The sequence below is a fragment of the Halichoerus grypus genome, chromosome 4 (genome assembly GCF_964656455.1).
Source record: "Halichoerus grypus chromosome 4, mHalGry1.hap1.1, whole genome shotgun sequence".
Lineage (NCBI taxonomy): Eukaryota > Metazoa > Chordata > Mammalia > Carnivora > Phocidae > Halichoerus > Halichoerus grypus.
Window position 1 is genome coordinate 119,594,667 of NC_135715.1, and position 14,330 is coordinate 119,608,996.

The 14,330-nt window shown below is 38.2% G+C and overlaps 1 protein-coding gene across 4 annotated transcripts in view; it reads left to right on the forward strand.

Annotated features, from left to right (window-relative positions):
* KCNJ3 (potassium inwardly rectifying channel subfamily J member 3) overlaps positions 1–14,330 on the forward strand; it is a 150,863-nt gene that overhangs the window by 92,314 nt on the left and 44,219 nt on the right. The window lies entirely within an intron of this gene.

Consider the following 14,330-nt stretch of genomic DNA (forward strand, 5'->3'; position numbering starts at 1 on the left):
ATCCCCCACCCCCCTCCCCTCTAGAACCCTCAGTTTGTTAGATGATAGATACATTAATGTTTAACGATTTTGTTGTCTTTCCTTTCTCACTGCAGTTTTGTTGTGAGGTTGAAGTGCTTTGAAGAAAGTTGCTCCTCCCCTCAAAGAAATCAAACAGGTTTATTTTTTATTTTTTTTATTTTTTTTAAAGATTTTATTTATTTGACAGAGAGAGACACAGCGAGAGAGGGAACACAAGCAGGGGGAGTGGGAGAGGGAGAAGCAGGTTTCCCGCCGAACAGGGAGCCTGATGCGGGGCTCGATCCCAGGACCCTGGGATCATGACCTGAGCTGAAGGCAGACGCTTAACGACTGAGCCACCCAGGCGCCCCTCAAACAGGTTTATAAAGATTATTGTAAGATGTAAGAGTGTTTCCTTTTTGTTGATGATCAAGATCTTGGGGTTTTTTTGGATGTGTTCTCAGTGGGAAGGCATATGTTTTCAAATCCATGCACCTCCAACGGCTGAGGTGATTCTAGCTGAAAAAAACTATAGGGAATATACAGCAGGAGTTGAGGGAGAGTCCTGAGGAGTCTGGCCAAAGGGCTTTTGCCCCTTCTGCTGAGGAGTGGATAGTGGGAGGACCCCGTGAGAGGAGAGGGAGGCCTTTGAATAACCCAGAAAAGTATCCCTGTAGAGATTACTAGTATTTGGATTTCAACAGCCTTAGTTGAATAGACTTTGATTTTATCCTCACATTTCTCCTCTTCTCCTACAATCTGGAGAGTGAGAGCCAGAAGACGTTTAGAGGTAGAGGCTCAGACAAAGAACTGGGGCTTAAAGTAGAAGCATAGTGAAAAACAAACAAACAAATGAAAAAAGCAACCCATAAGTCTTGTCCCCACTCTTGGCCTTTGGAATTTGTTGGTTGTGCCTGAGCTAGGGTAGTGTGTCAGTTTTAACTGGTTAAGATAAAAATTTTGCAGCTTAAAATACATAGCATAAGATCTGTTTGTTAATTAATTTCTGAAAGTCGTTAAAAATCTCAAGGTTATGCTCCAGATTTTGTCCAGGGAAGAGAAGAAATGGTGCTCCAAAGTGAATTTTAGAAGCCTATAATGTTAAAAAAAAAAAATAAGTGTTTTATTCTTTGTTGAATCCTTCTGAGTCCAGCCTACTCTGCAGACTGGTTACACATGCTTTACCTCATTTGATTCTCATGAAGTGGATTCTATTATTGTTACCATTTTAAAGAATGTGATTCCAAGAGAGATTGCAGAGCATGACATAGCTCCTGCAGCTAGCGGATGACTAAGCCAGGTTTTGAAACTAGATTTTGACCAGACAATCTGCCCTTTTCAGCAGTATGGTTGGGTGTCAGAACCAGTAGAGTAGGAGGTAAGGATGCACAACCGTGGAGAACAAAACCAGGCTAGTGATGTAAAAGCTCCGGGGTAGATAAAGGGCAGGAGAATTAGAGCAAGGGTCTGGGAGCAGAGACTAGAAAGCCTTTAGTGTTAGCTTACAGGAACAAGCCACATTTCTTTTTTTTACAGCAAAGGACAGCAAAGCAGCAAATATACTAGATCCAAGTGATCCATCAGCAGGGTGTCTAATAGAATGCGACAAGTTCACTGGCAAGCAGAATTCATTTATTCATTCAAGAAAAACATGTTAAACCCCTATTATGGGCCAAGGTCCGTATTAGGTCCTGAGCTTACATTGGTCTGAAAAGCAGATAAAGGCCCTGTCCTTATACAGCTTCTTCAGAGGGCAAAGCGGAAGTAGAAGTGGACGGTTTGTTTTTAACTGCTTTTATGTTTCTAGTTAGGAGCATGGGACTTCCCAACTTTGGGTACATACGAAATATTTTTCAGATCTGTTGCAAGACAGTCCACCGTGGTCCACTTGTGCTTTCATGGGTTTTGTAGAGAGTGCCACGTCATTCCTTTGCCTATGCCCCTCTCGGGCTTTTTGTACAGCAGGTGACTCTGGAAGGTGAGGAAATGCATCTCAAGAATGCATCCTGCTTAATATGGGTCTCCCTCTGAGCAGAACAGAGGCTTGCTTACTGCTTGCTGTAAAAGGAGCAGATTCCCTAAACTCAGGGTTCCTCTCTGGCAGCACAACCCACTGCACTTGCAGCCTCCACATAGATCTCTGGGTTATCCTATGGCCCTGGGGGCTCAGGGAACCAGCACCACTATGCTGATGACATCTGTTTCTGCTTTTGCTATGAGAATTAAGTTTCAGTGTCCCTGATCCAGGAGTCCTGTGTTTTCTGTGAGAATCCATAAAGCTGTGACAGGCTAACTTATTAGTTCATGTATGTATTTCAGTATGGATTTTCCTGCTTCTAGCTCTCCTTCCCATAATCACACTTATTTATTTATTTATTTATTTATTTATTTATTTTTTAAGATTTTATTTATTTATTTGAGAGAGAGAATGAGAGACAGAGAGCACGAGAGGGACGAGGGTCAGAGGGAGAAGCAGACCCCCCGCTGAGCAGGGACCCCGATGCGGGACTCGATCCCTGGACTCCAGGATCATGACCTGAGCCGAAGGCAGTCGCTTAACCAACTGAGCCACCCAGGCGCCCAATCACACTTATTTAATTAGTGTAAAATTCCAAAAAAAATTCTGTTAGGAGCAATGCACACTTTGTCTAAATCAGGGAATCAGTTATAAGTGATTGTGTCAGCCTGGAGAATCGTCCTCTATTTTGATCATAGCCAAGGCCAAAAGCAGAGATCTGCAGCCTCACAGCATGGTTGTCCTTGTTTATTTATTTCTCTTTTAGGTGTTCGTGTGGCTTTTAGAGACATGATTATCCTACTTAAAAATATTAACTTAGTTCATCATGCTTTCAAACACACTTCAACCCACTCAAATGGAAAACTGTCTCTCAAACAAAATAAACTTTTATGATTATAACTAAAGATCATAGAAGTAGGAATGAGGTAAAGGAAATCTTTACCATAAACCCCTACCATAAATCTTCAGAAGGGAGATAAAAATAAAAGTTTTATTTGAAATGAAAACCTGGAGTTGTACTAAATAGAGCATTGGGAAGTGCTTCTTAAAATGGTCAGTTTTAAGGGAACAGAATAGATTTAGACACCAGGCTGATTCAAGGTATTTTTTTCCCTCAGAATCAAGTGTAGCTTCTAAGGGTTTATATCACGGCACTTGAAAGGAAAACACTTCAAGTTCTCAGGAAAATCAGTGAGTTAACGAAAACAGCAAGTTAGCGTCATAAGCCTTATATTGGTGAGTTTGCACTGTATTTTCTTTCTCTTTGAGGAAGTCCAATACCTTTAATCTACTTTTTGCTCACTGGAAAATATCCACTCAAGACACTGACCCATTTTTGAGTAATCAAAGCAACTGCATAAACTCTGTCAGAATTGTGCCTTGTAGACACCTGATCGTCAGTGGATGGTGAACGCGGGAAACACAGGCGTATATCTGACCGCAGTGTTGTCGTGTCCTGCCTTTTAACGTCCTCCTTAAAAATATGATTTCCAGAACCATACCACACCACAAAAACTCAGAAAGATGTGATTGAATCACTTTACCGTGACTCCATGGTCCTTAATCCTGTTTTATATTCCTTACCCATATGAATTTTTCTAAAGTGATTTCATAATGTGGTATCTGTGGGTTAAAAACTATGAACAGACATGTTCTGAATGAGAGCATTATATAAGCTTCCCAAATTTTATGTTTGTCTTGTATTAGCTACTGGATAGTTCTTTTAAATACACACCACACACACGCACACACACACACACACACACACACACACACAGGGCTGGGATCGAGATTTTCAGGGATTGCTGACTAACCTTCAGTACATATGTCTGTGAAGTCAGCAACTGACCCAGGGGGCCTGGCAGTTCACAAATACTTGTTGGTTGAATGAGTAAATGAGTGAAAAAGTACCACAAGAAAAATGGCTATGGATTGAATGTAGATGCTTGATTTAATGCCTCTAGACACTCATCTTGCTGATTCTGAGCCCAAACATTATGGTAATTCTCCCCCCCCCCCCGCCCCCCACACACCCCCCCAAGCAAATGCCTTGCTATAGTCAGGGCTTCATGCATTCACTTTCAGGAGTATAAGGTGGAGGAGTCTAGAAACTCCTCAGAGCCAATCTATGAAGAAAGTTTGGTTTTACTGAATTAAAAGCTGACATTTCAAATCGAGCTGGAAGCCTTGGATGAATATATTCTGTAATTTTATATCTTGGGCTATTGAGTAAGAACTTCTGTTGCTTTTTGGTAGGAAGCTTTTGTTCAGATAGTGTTGCTTTTGTCAGATAGGAAATAATATATATTTTGTTGTCATTTCTCTTTGATGTTTTTATTTCCTTTAAGAGAACTGATTTTACTTTAGAAACTTTTGTTCTTATTCAGTATTTTTCTTTCAATGTTCTTTAAAACGTATCTGCCAAGAAAAATAATTCACCTTCTTGCAAAATGTTAACATTTTCAATTTTAAGTAAAAGCCACCTTGCCAACAGTGTTATTTCAAAATGTTTGATTTGTCATGATATGTTCAGTCTATTTTTAAGGTTTTCCAAATTGAATTTTGAAGTTGGTGCTTGTTCCAAGTTAAAGCAGTATGCAATATGTTGCAGTATGACTGAGTGGAGGAGAGAAAGAGATCCAGGAATAAATATATCTAGAAGAGCACTAACAGCTAAATTCTCCTTTCGTTTCCCCAGCAAAGGGGATTAACCTGCCAAATGGCATCTTGCCCTCAAAGTCATAATGAATCTAATTTATGAACAAGTGTGATCATTACTTTTGATGAATATTTCCACTTACGTGAAGCACTAAATGTTGTTGAATAATAAATGAGTCATCTGACTCCTCATCGTTTTCAATCAAAGGTAATTTAGCTCCCAGTTCAGTCCACATAAGGATGTGCACAGTGCTCAGCACATAGTAGGTATTCTAGTAAGTATAAGTGAATGATGACATATCGAACATCCACAAACATTGCCTAGTACTTTCCTTATCAAAGAACAATTACAATGTATTGCTTTCTTTTCTAATACTCAAACTATATGCCAGCCACTGTGTAATGAGATATAAAAATGAGTATAAAACAGTGGGAGTGCCTGGGTGGCTCAGTTGGTTAAGTGTCCAGCTCTTGATTTTGCTCCGATCATGATCTCAGGGTGGTAAGATCGAGCCCTTTGTCGGGCTCTGCACTCAGCATGAAGTCTGCTTGTCCCTCTCCCTCTGCCTAGTCTCTCTCTCTCCCAGATAAATAAATAAATAAATAAATAAAATCTTCCAAAAAAGAAAAAAAAATGTTGTGGCCCTCAGGAAACTCATAGTAAGGAACACAGATCTGTAATTCTAAGAGAGAAATTAAGGAAGCTTCATCAAGAAAAGCTATTTGCTTAGTAACATTTGCAGATATCTTGGAATAATCTGATTAAAGCTCCACTTTTGGACAATCTACCATAATTTCCTTTTATCTTCTCTGTGAAGCTTGTATTTTAAATTTAGCAAATGAGTATGCATTGTTGAACTGTAACATGTCCGTTGTCACAAATCAGTGCTCTTCAGTAAATAACTTTGGTTGACATCATGAATCTTTAGTAGATTATATTCAGACTTACAGTATTAAAAAATAGATATGCTGGTTTCATCTGTGCAGAGCCTCTTTCAGTTTTGCTATTTTTTTTTTCTTACGTTCTATGCCTAAGGAAGCCTATTATGTTGACTTTCTCATTTCTCCTTTAGATGGGCTTAGTGTACATTAATGACGTATTTTCCATAATTTTAAAGGAAAATGAGTTTTATAAAATTGGAGATCACAAATCTGTAATCTGTCACCTAGAAAAACAAAAATCAAGTAAAATTGCCTCTGCAAAAGTGCTGAAGTTATATTTTACTGCCTATAATATGTATGTATATTATATATGTATTCATGTACATATACATATATGTATACTTACACATATATGTGAGTGTATATATATACATTTATATGTATATGTATATAGTGCTTCTCATTTAGTGGACAATCATTTGTTAAAATTAATTACCTTTGGCTATCTCACTATTGTAATAGTAGTTATTAATTTTTATAAATGTTTTAGAAAATTTCAATGCTAAAACTCATTTTTTTACTATATTCATACATAACTTTTTCCCTACTTAAAAATCTTCAAGTCTTTTAGCTTATTAAGAACACCTAATGGGCTAAAAATTTTTTCTTTTAAATGTTTCATTTTGATTTGCTACCTTATTTCTAAATGAAATAAATTATGAACAGTACTTTTGTCTAATATACACTTGAAAAGTAGGCCTTTCTGAGGTCATAAAAGAATAGTTTTAGTTTTGCATTGCTTTGTGAGGTGCTTTCCTTTTTATTCTCCCTATTGAATTGGTGTGGAGCCCAAGGCATCATTACAGAGTAGGAGAAGACTTAGAGAATTAGATTGCTACCTGAGAAATTGGATTGTGAGGAATTGGATTTCCCCATTGGAGTATGAAGGACAGTAACTCAAACTCTAAGAGAAGGGTGTCCTTTGGAATATCCTTGCAGACCAATTCACGAAACCCGGGACCATTGTTATTCTTACTAAATTGCAGCTTTCTTTCATTGGCGTCTCTCCTGCTATTGCTTGCGTAACATGGGTGTTGGATTAAGCAGCAACTGAGTGTCTAAACAAAGGTTGTGGTGGAATGCTAAATTACATAATCCTGTGAGGTTATCTGAAGAAATCAAAGTCTATCTTTAAGGTACAGGATCTACAACAGAGGGATTCATTCTAGGAATGCCACTCAAGGGATACATTCAGAAAAGAAGAGATGCCAAGTAAAGTAGCACTCAATAGAACTCCTGTGGATTTCTGTGGCTTTAAAAAATCTGGCAGAGGGGCGCTTGGGTGGCTCAGTCAGTTGAGCATCTGGTCTTGATTTCAGCTGCAGTCATGATCTTGGGGTCATGGGATGGAACCCTGTGTGGGGCTCCCCCGCTCAGCAGGGAATCTGCTGGAGATTTTCTCTCTCTCTGCCCCTCTGTCCCTCCCCTTGCTCATGCTCTCTCTCTCAAATAAATGAATAAATAAATCTTTAAAAAAAGGTCCCACATAATGTCCTCTTACAAAAGTGAAAAATGCAGTTTTTCCAATTATGCTGTCTAGACAATGTTTAAGTATTCCCATCACCTGCCTTTTTCATTTTCTCTTAGAGATTTCACTGATATATATTGATATAATGATTTGTTTTGTGTTTTTTGAATACTAACTACCTTGTTCAATGAAGTGACACCCTTTGGCTATTAACTCAGTTGAGGCTCCTGGGTCATGTTTTTCTATCAAACACAGACATAGCATTCAACATTTGAAAAGCTAATACAGAAGTCTCTATTGCTCATTAATGTTTGAGTCACTGTATCCAAATCATGTTTTAAAGTTTTCCTTGTGATAATAATTATGTAAAAAAGATACTGTATTACAGAGTTGAATGGTTTTATGCAGGCACCATTTAAAGTAGGTTACTAGGTTACCAAATGATTGTCAGTTTTATTGCTGTTTATTACTTTAAATTTGGAAGGGTATTTAAGAGTTGCAGAATATATTTATTAGGAGGAGCCATAAATTCAATTGTGTCAACTATTCTTTTATTTATTTATTTATTTATTTATTTTTTTAAGATTTTATTTATTTATTTGAGAGAGAGAGAATGAGAGAGAGAGAGCACATGAGAGGGGGGAGGGTCAGAGGGAGAAGCAGACTCCCTGCCGAGCAGGGAGCCTGATGCGGGACTCGATCCAGGGACTCCAGGATCATGACCTGAGCCGAAGGCAGTCGCCCAACCAACTGAGCCACCCAGGCGCCCCTCAACTATTCTTTTAAAAGCAGAAAAGTCTTTTTTTTTTTTTTTTTTAGCAGAAAAGTCTTTTTAAAAGTTCTTGCTTCAGAATCTGGGGCTCTAGCTGGCTGAGTCCTTTCTATCTTTTAGACCCATTTTTGAGCCCATTCAGTGGTAGCATTGCTGACCAAAAGTCTGGCACGTTGCCATTCAGTAGTGTCTAGCAAGGGCCGTAACCTGTTCAGGGAGTGGGAGAAGGAAGAGTCTCAGTCTTGGTGTTCACAGTCCTGGCTTTTAGAAACAGCCTATCTCTTATTCATGTCACTGAGCATTTACTAAGACATATAATGCATCACTTAATGTTCTAGCTGCTTGGCATACAAAGGGGGTTGTCACTTTTCCAGTATATAAGCATTCCGATTTCATTTTATGGAGCATCTCATTTTACTTCTTTTCTTGTTTGTAAAATTGAATATTAATGTATGGTTGTGTTTCACAAAGTTGATGTAAGATAAATTAGATAATAGATATTTTTTTAAAGCCTGAAATTTGATACATGATACATGCACAGATATACATTTAATTACAAAAGATATAATATATAATATGTTCCTTATTTGAAATTTCCAATAATATAAAACTCTAAAACAGAAAGTGAAAAATCTCCCCTTCCCAAACCTCATCATTCAGTTTTAATGTGTTCTCTGATGTTTTTAGCCATGTCCATGCATACAGGCAAACATTTTGTTCTGTTGTTGCTGTTTTTAGTATTATTTTATAAAAATAGAAGCATATTTTATGTGTGTGTATATATATAAATATATATACATATACATACACGTATAGGTATATAAAATATACCTATACACACACACACACACACACACTATATCTTTCTCTTTGTTTTTCTGAAAGTTATATTGTTGACATTCTCCCCTAGATACCATATCTTATGGAATATATGATGATTTATTTAACCATTCTTAAGTTGAACATTTAGGTTGCCTCTATTGTTTTTAACACTAAGTGAAGTTGCCCCAAATGTCATATAGTTCATTTATCCTAAATCTCAGGTTCCAGTATCCACAGACATTATTCTTTTTCATTGAGGTATTCCTGCACTGAAACCATGCTATCCTAATTACTGCAACCTTTTGTATGTTTTAATATCAAGAAATCTGGTCCTCCCTTATTATTCTACTTTTTTTCAGAAATATCTTGGCTGTTCTTGCACAATTTTTCTTCCAGATGGACTTTAGAATCAACTTGACAAGATCTACTCAGAAAAAAAAAAAAAAAAACAATAACAAAAAACTTGTTGAGATTTTGATTAAGATTGCAGTGAATTTCAGATATATCTGGGAAGAGTTGATGTATTTAAAGTACTAAACTTTTGTCTAGAAACCTTTGAAGTTTAACCATGTATCTTGCATTTGGTATGTGGTGAGCAAGACTGCTGTGGCTGAGGAATAGGTTATGGGTGTTGTGGGTGTGCGTGCGTGTATGGGTGTGTATGCGTTAGGGTGGGGGAGAAGCAGGACTGAATATGTACGATGGTGAGTATTTGAGGACTCTGTGTATGATTCTATGAATTTGTGGTAGTTTGGCAGGGAAAGTGAAGAGGGATGGAGAAGCCAGTGGTCTACTCAAGTCCCAGATGTTTCTAAGTCTCTGTCCATTGGATTCAAACACAGCTCAAAATCTAAATCCCATTGTCTCTTGGCCATTTGGATGTCGTCTTCGGAAAAATATCTGTTCATGTCTTCTGCCCATTTCTTGATTGGATTATTTGTTCTTTGGGTGTTGAGTTTGATACATGAAAAAGTGCTCAACATCGCTCGGCATCAGGGAAATTCAAATCAAAACCTCAATGAGATACCACCTCACACCAGTCAGAGTGGCTAAATTAACAAGTCAGGAAACGACAGATGTTGGCGGGGATGCGGAGAAAGGGGAACCCTCCTACACTGTTGGTGGGAATGCAAGCTGGTGCAGCCACTCTGGAAAACAGTATGGAGGTTCCTCAAAAAGTTGAAAATAGAACTACCGTATGACCCAGCAATTGCACTACTGGGTATTTACCCCAAAGATACAAATGTAGTGATCCGCAGGGGTATGTGCACCCCAATGTTTATAGTAGCAATGTCCACAATAGCTAAATTATGAAAGAGCCCAGATGTCCATCAACAGATGAATGGATAAAGAAGATGTGGTACACACGCACACACACACACACACACACACACACACACACACACACACACACACTGGAATATTATGCAGCCATCAAAAAAAAAAAAAGAAATCTTGCTATTTGCAACGACGTGGATGGAACTAGGGGGTATTATGCTAAGCAAAATAAGTCAATCAGAGAAACACATGTATCATATGACCTCACTGATACGAGGAATTCTTAATCTCAGGAAACAAACTGAGGGTTGCCGGAGTGGTGGGGGTGGAAGGGATGGGGAGGCTGGGTGATAGACATTGCAGAGGGTATGTGCTATGGTGAGCGCTGTGAATTGTGTAAGACTGATGAATCACAGAACTGTACCTCTGAAACAAATAATACATTATATTTTTTTAAAAAAAAAGAAGATAGTAGGAAGGGAAAAATGAAGGGGGGGAAATCAGAGGGGGAGATGAACCATGAAAGACTATGGACTCTGAGAAACAAACTGTGGGTTCTAGAGGGGAGGGGGGTGGGGGGATGGGTTAGCCTGGTGATGGGTATTAAGGAGGGCACGTATTGAATGGAGCGCTGGGTGTTATACACAAACAATGAATCATGGAAGACTACATCAAAAACTAATGATGTAATATATGGTGATTAACATAACATAATAAAATAAAATTAATAAATAAATAAATCCATAAATAAATAAATAAATCCCATTGTCTCTAGAACTATCTCCAAATTTCTTAGAATAAAACACCCTTCTTCATGATTTGACCCCAGTCTGCCATTCCAATCACCCTTCTGGTTTTTCTCCCAAGTGTAGGTACTTGAGGCCTGATACTTTTTCTGTGTATGTAGCCTGCCCTCTGTCTCCTTCCTGGGCACTTCACTCCTTAATAAAACTAACCATATCTAATATGTGTCAGGCACTGTTCACTAAGGATTTATCAATAAAGCACACAAAAATGTTCAATTCCTCAATGGGCTTATGTTCTAGACATAACATATGAGAAATTATATGACATATTAACATGTGCTAAGTGCTAAGGATAAATAAAAACTGAAGAGAGGGATTAAGTTGGGAGTGGGTTGTAATTTGAAATAGGATGGTCAGAACAGAGTCAACGAAAAGGTGATATTTGTGCCTGGTCTTGAAAGAGGCAAGAGGACTAGCAGTGCATATAGCTGGACTCTACAGTAAAAAGTTTGTTTTCATTACTCTTGAAACTCCAAAAAAGAAGTCAAGAAAATATGTCCACGTTGGCTCCTTTGTGTTACATTTGTCTGGTCTTCCGTGACTTGTTTTGATCTAGAGCTTTAGATCCTCTCTGCCCCCAGCTCAGGAGAGTTTACAATTCTTATCTTTGAATATAGCTTAGTTTTTTTCTAGTCCTTTCTAAGAGAACTCTTGGAATTTCATCACAATTCAAACAAATAAGTGTGAGAGGTCAGCTTCTCTCAATTTATGAAATCTATAAAAATATGGACATGATTTTATTTTTTTAAACAGATTTTATTTATTTATTTATTTGAGAGTGAGAGGGAGTGCCTGAGCTGTGGATGGGAGGAGGGGAGGGAGAGAGGATCTTCAGTAGGCTCCCCTGCTTAAGCGTGGAGCCTGATTGTGGGGCTTGAGATCTTGACCTGAGCCCGAAATCAAGAGTCGGACACTTAAATGACATAGCCACCCAAGCACCCCTTTATTCTTTTCTTTTCTTTCTTTTTTGGACATGATTTTTGGAAGCAAGAAGTTTTGGGTTTTGAACAGTCCTAGGAAAAAAATAATATTTGTTGAATGAAGGAATGGGGATGAATGTATAGGTTTGCTCTCCATTCTTTTCCCTCACATCTGTCATATTTTTGTAACTTTTCTTTCAGTGATTTTTTTTTTTTGTTTTATTTTCAGAGTACTTCATATGTTTTTCCTCTCCATCAGTAATTTTCAGTGTTTAATTCTGCTTTTCACTGCTTTCAAAACGATTTTTAATTGAGCATCAGTGTCTAGGATATTTTGCATTTTTTTCCTTCTTTCTGCCAACTTCTTTATAATATCTTGTTCATTCTAGTTTGTCTTCTCCTTCTGGCCCGTTGTCTTGTTTCATAGAGCTTGACACTTTTTGATGATACCAAATAATTATTTTCAAAAATGTGTTTTGGGGGTGCCTGGGTGGCTCAGTCGTTAAGCGTCTGCCTTCGGCTCAGGTCATGATCCCAAGGTCCTGGGATCGAGCCCTGCATCGGGCTCCCTGCTCAGTGGGAAGCCTGCTTCTCCCTCTCCCACTCCCCCCTGCTTGTGTTCCCTCTCTCGCTCTGTCTCTCTCTGTCAAATAAATAAATAAAATCTTTAAAACAAAGTAAAAAATGTGCTTTGAATCCTATTTTTAAAATAATTTTTTACTGTTGTGCTTTTCCATAGTGCCTTTAGGACAAAACATAGGAAGGTTTTACTTGTTTAGATTCTGTTTTAAGTAGAAAATATAAAAGCCTAATTGGAAGGTGGCTGTGTGAAAGCAGGACACTTGGTGGGATTCTTCCTCTCAGAGGAACAAGCTTCCATGACATTCCTGCCTCCGGAACCCTCCTGCCTATCTGGCTCCCCCCTGACTTGGACGAGGTGCCCGCTAAGTGTTTTAGAATCTTAGACATTCTCACTTCCTTTTTGTTTTTTGTAAGCCACTGATGTAGAAGATAAAGAAAGTATTAAGCCTGTGTCCTCTGGAGCCAGATGCCTGAGTTAAATTTCACTTTTACTCACTCAGGTCTGCTGCAGGACCCCAGGCAAATCACTTACCTTAATTTGATAAGTTACTTGGCTTCATTTTTCTGATCTAAAAAAAATGGAAATAAAGTGCCATCTGACTGTAGAGGGTTATTATTAGGATTAAATGAGAAAAAACTGTTAAATATTCAAAAGAATGTTTGACAAATAGTAAGAATGATATGTGTTAGCAACTTGATTCTTCATTTTATTTATAATTATTTACAGATCCCAGGGTTTGTATTTATTTGTTTCTGTTTATTCAACTCTAAAAGAGAACACATATATCAGTTGTTAGCTTTGGGTACTGGGAAGGAATTGTGTTTACCTCCCTCAGGTTTTCCAGGCTCCCCTTTTGTGTTACACCTAGAATTACAACAGAACCAAAAAAGGAAAAAAAAAAAAATAGCCTTAGCCCCATTTTCTTTGTTTTTTAATCCTCATTTTCTTAGTATGTATTAATGTAGTTTGGACCCATATGCTGCTGCTTTGGGATTTTCTCCAGTTCTATTGATTCTGACTGTAGTTCAGTGAGGAGTAATGTATAGCTGCTTAAGTGTGTCTTTGATGAAAGAACCTGCTACCAATTTACCCATTATATGATGTTTCCAGGGTTTTAAAGATTTGTTTGTTTGTTGGCAACAGCTCCTCTCTCTCTAGCCTTCTTGTCTTTCAGTTGTCTACAGTGATATAGAAAGTGCTGCTGGGGGGCGCCTGGGTGCCTCAGTCGTTAAGCGTCTGCCTTCAGCTCAGGTCATGATCTCAGGGTCCTGGGATCGAGCCCCACGTCAGGCTCCCTGCTCAGCGAGGAGTCTGCTTCTCTCTCTCCCTCTGTCCCCCACTCCAGCTCGTGCACACTCTCTCTTCTTTCTCTCTCCCTTTCAAATAAATAAATAAAATCTTTTAAAAAAAAAAGTGCTGGTGGGAACAAAAGAGGAGTCGTAACATGGGGAGGCTTGATTCAGTGTGCCTTGGGTGAGGGACCCTAAACAGAGTTGTGGCTGTCTGGTCTTCTGGTCCCTGCTGTGACTTGGTTCTGTCATCTCAAATATAGTTTCAGTTAATATTGCCAGTTTTTGCAGCTGTATATCTACATGGTATTTTTGAGCAAATAGCTTCAGAGAAGGACTAAGAAAATCTAGATTACATATTCTTAATCATGATTGTATCCTTTAGTCTTGAACTAAATTATGTATCTCTCTAATCATAACTCCAGAAACCTAGGATTTAAATCCTGGCTATTAAAATACATGTGTAGACTTGGGGGTATGCTGACATTGTTTTCTCTGTCATGGATTTGAAATCAGAATGAAAAGTTAATTAGACCATCTCATTAACAAGCGTCTATAAAAATAAAGATACGTTGTGGTATGGAAATGAAATGTAGTCAAGATTAATACTGAATTTGAGCCGGAGTGTAATAAAAAATGAGTAATGTTGACTACATTGTACGTGAATTATAATGGTGTTCTTGCTACAGAAAATTGTGCTACTTTAAGTACCATTTTTGAACAGAAGAAAAAAATTAAAAAGAGCACACGAAAGATTACAAAATCTAAGTTGTGA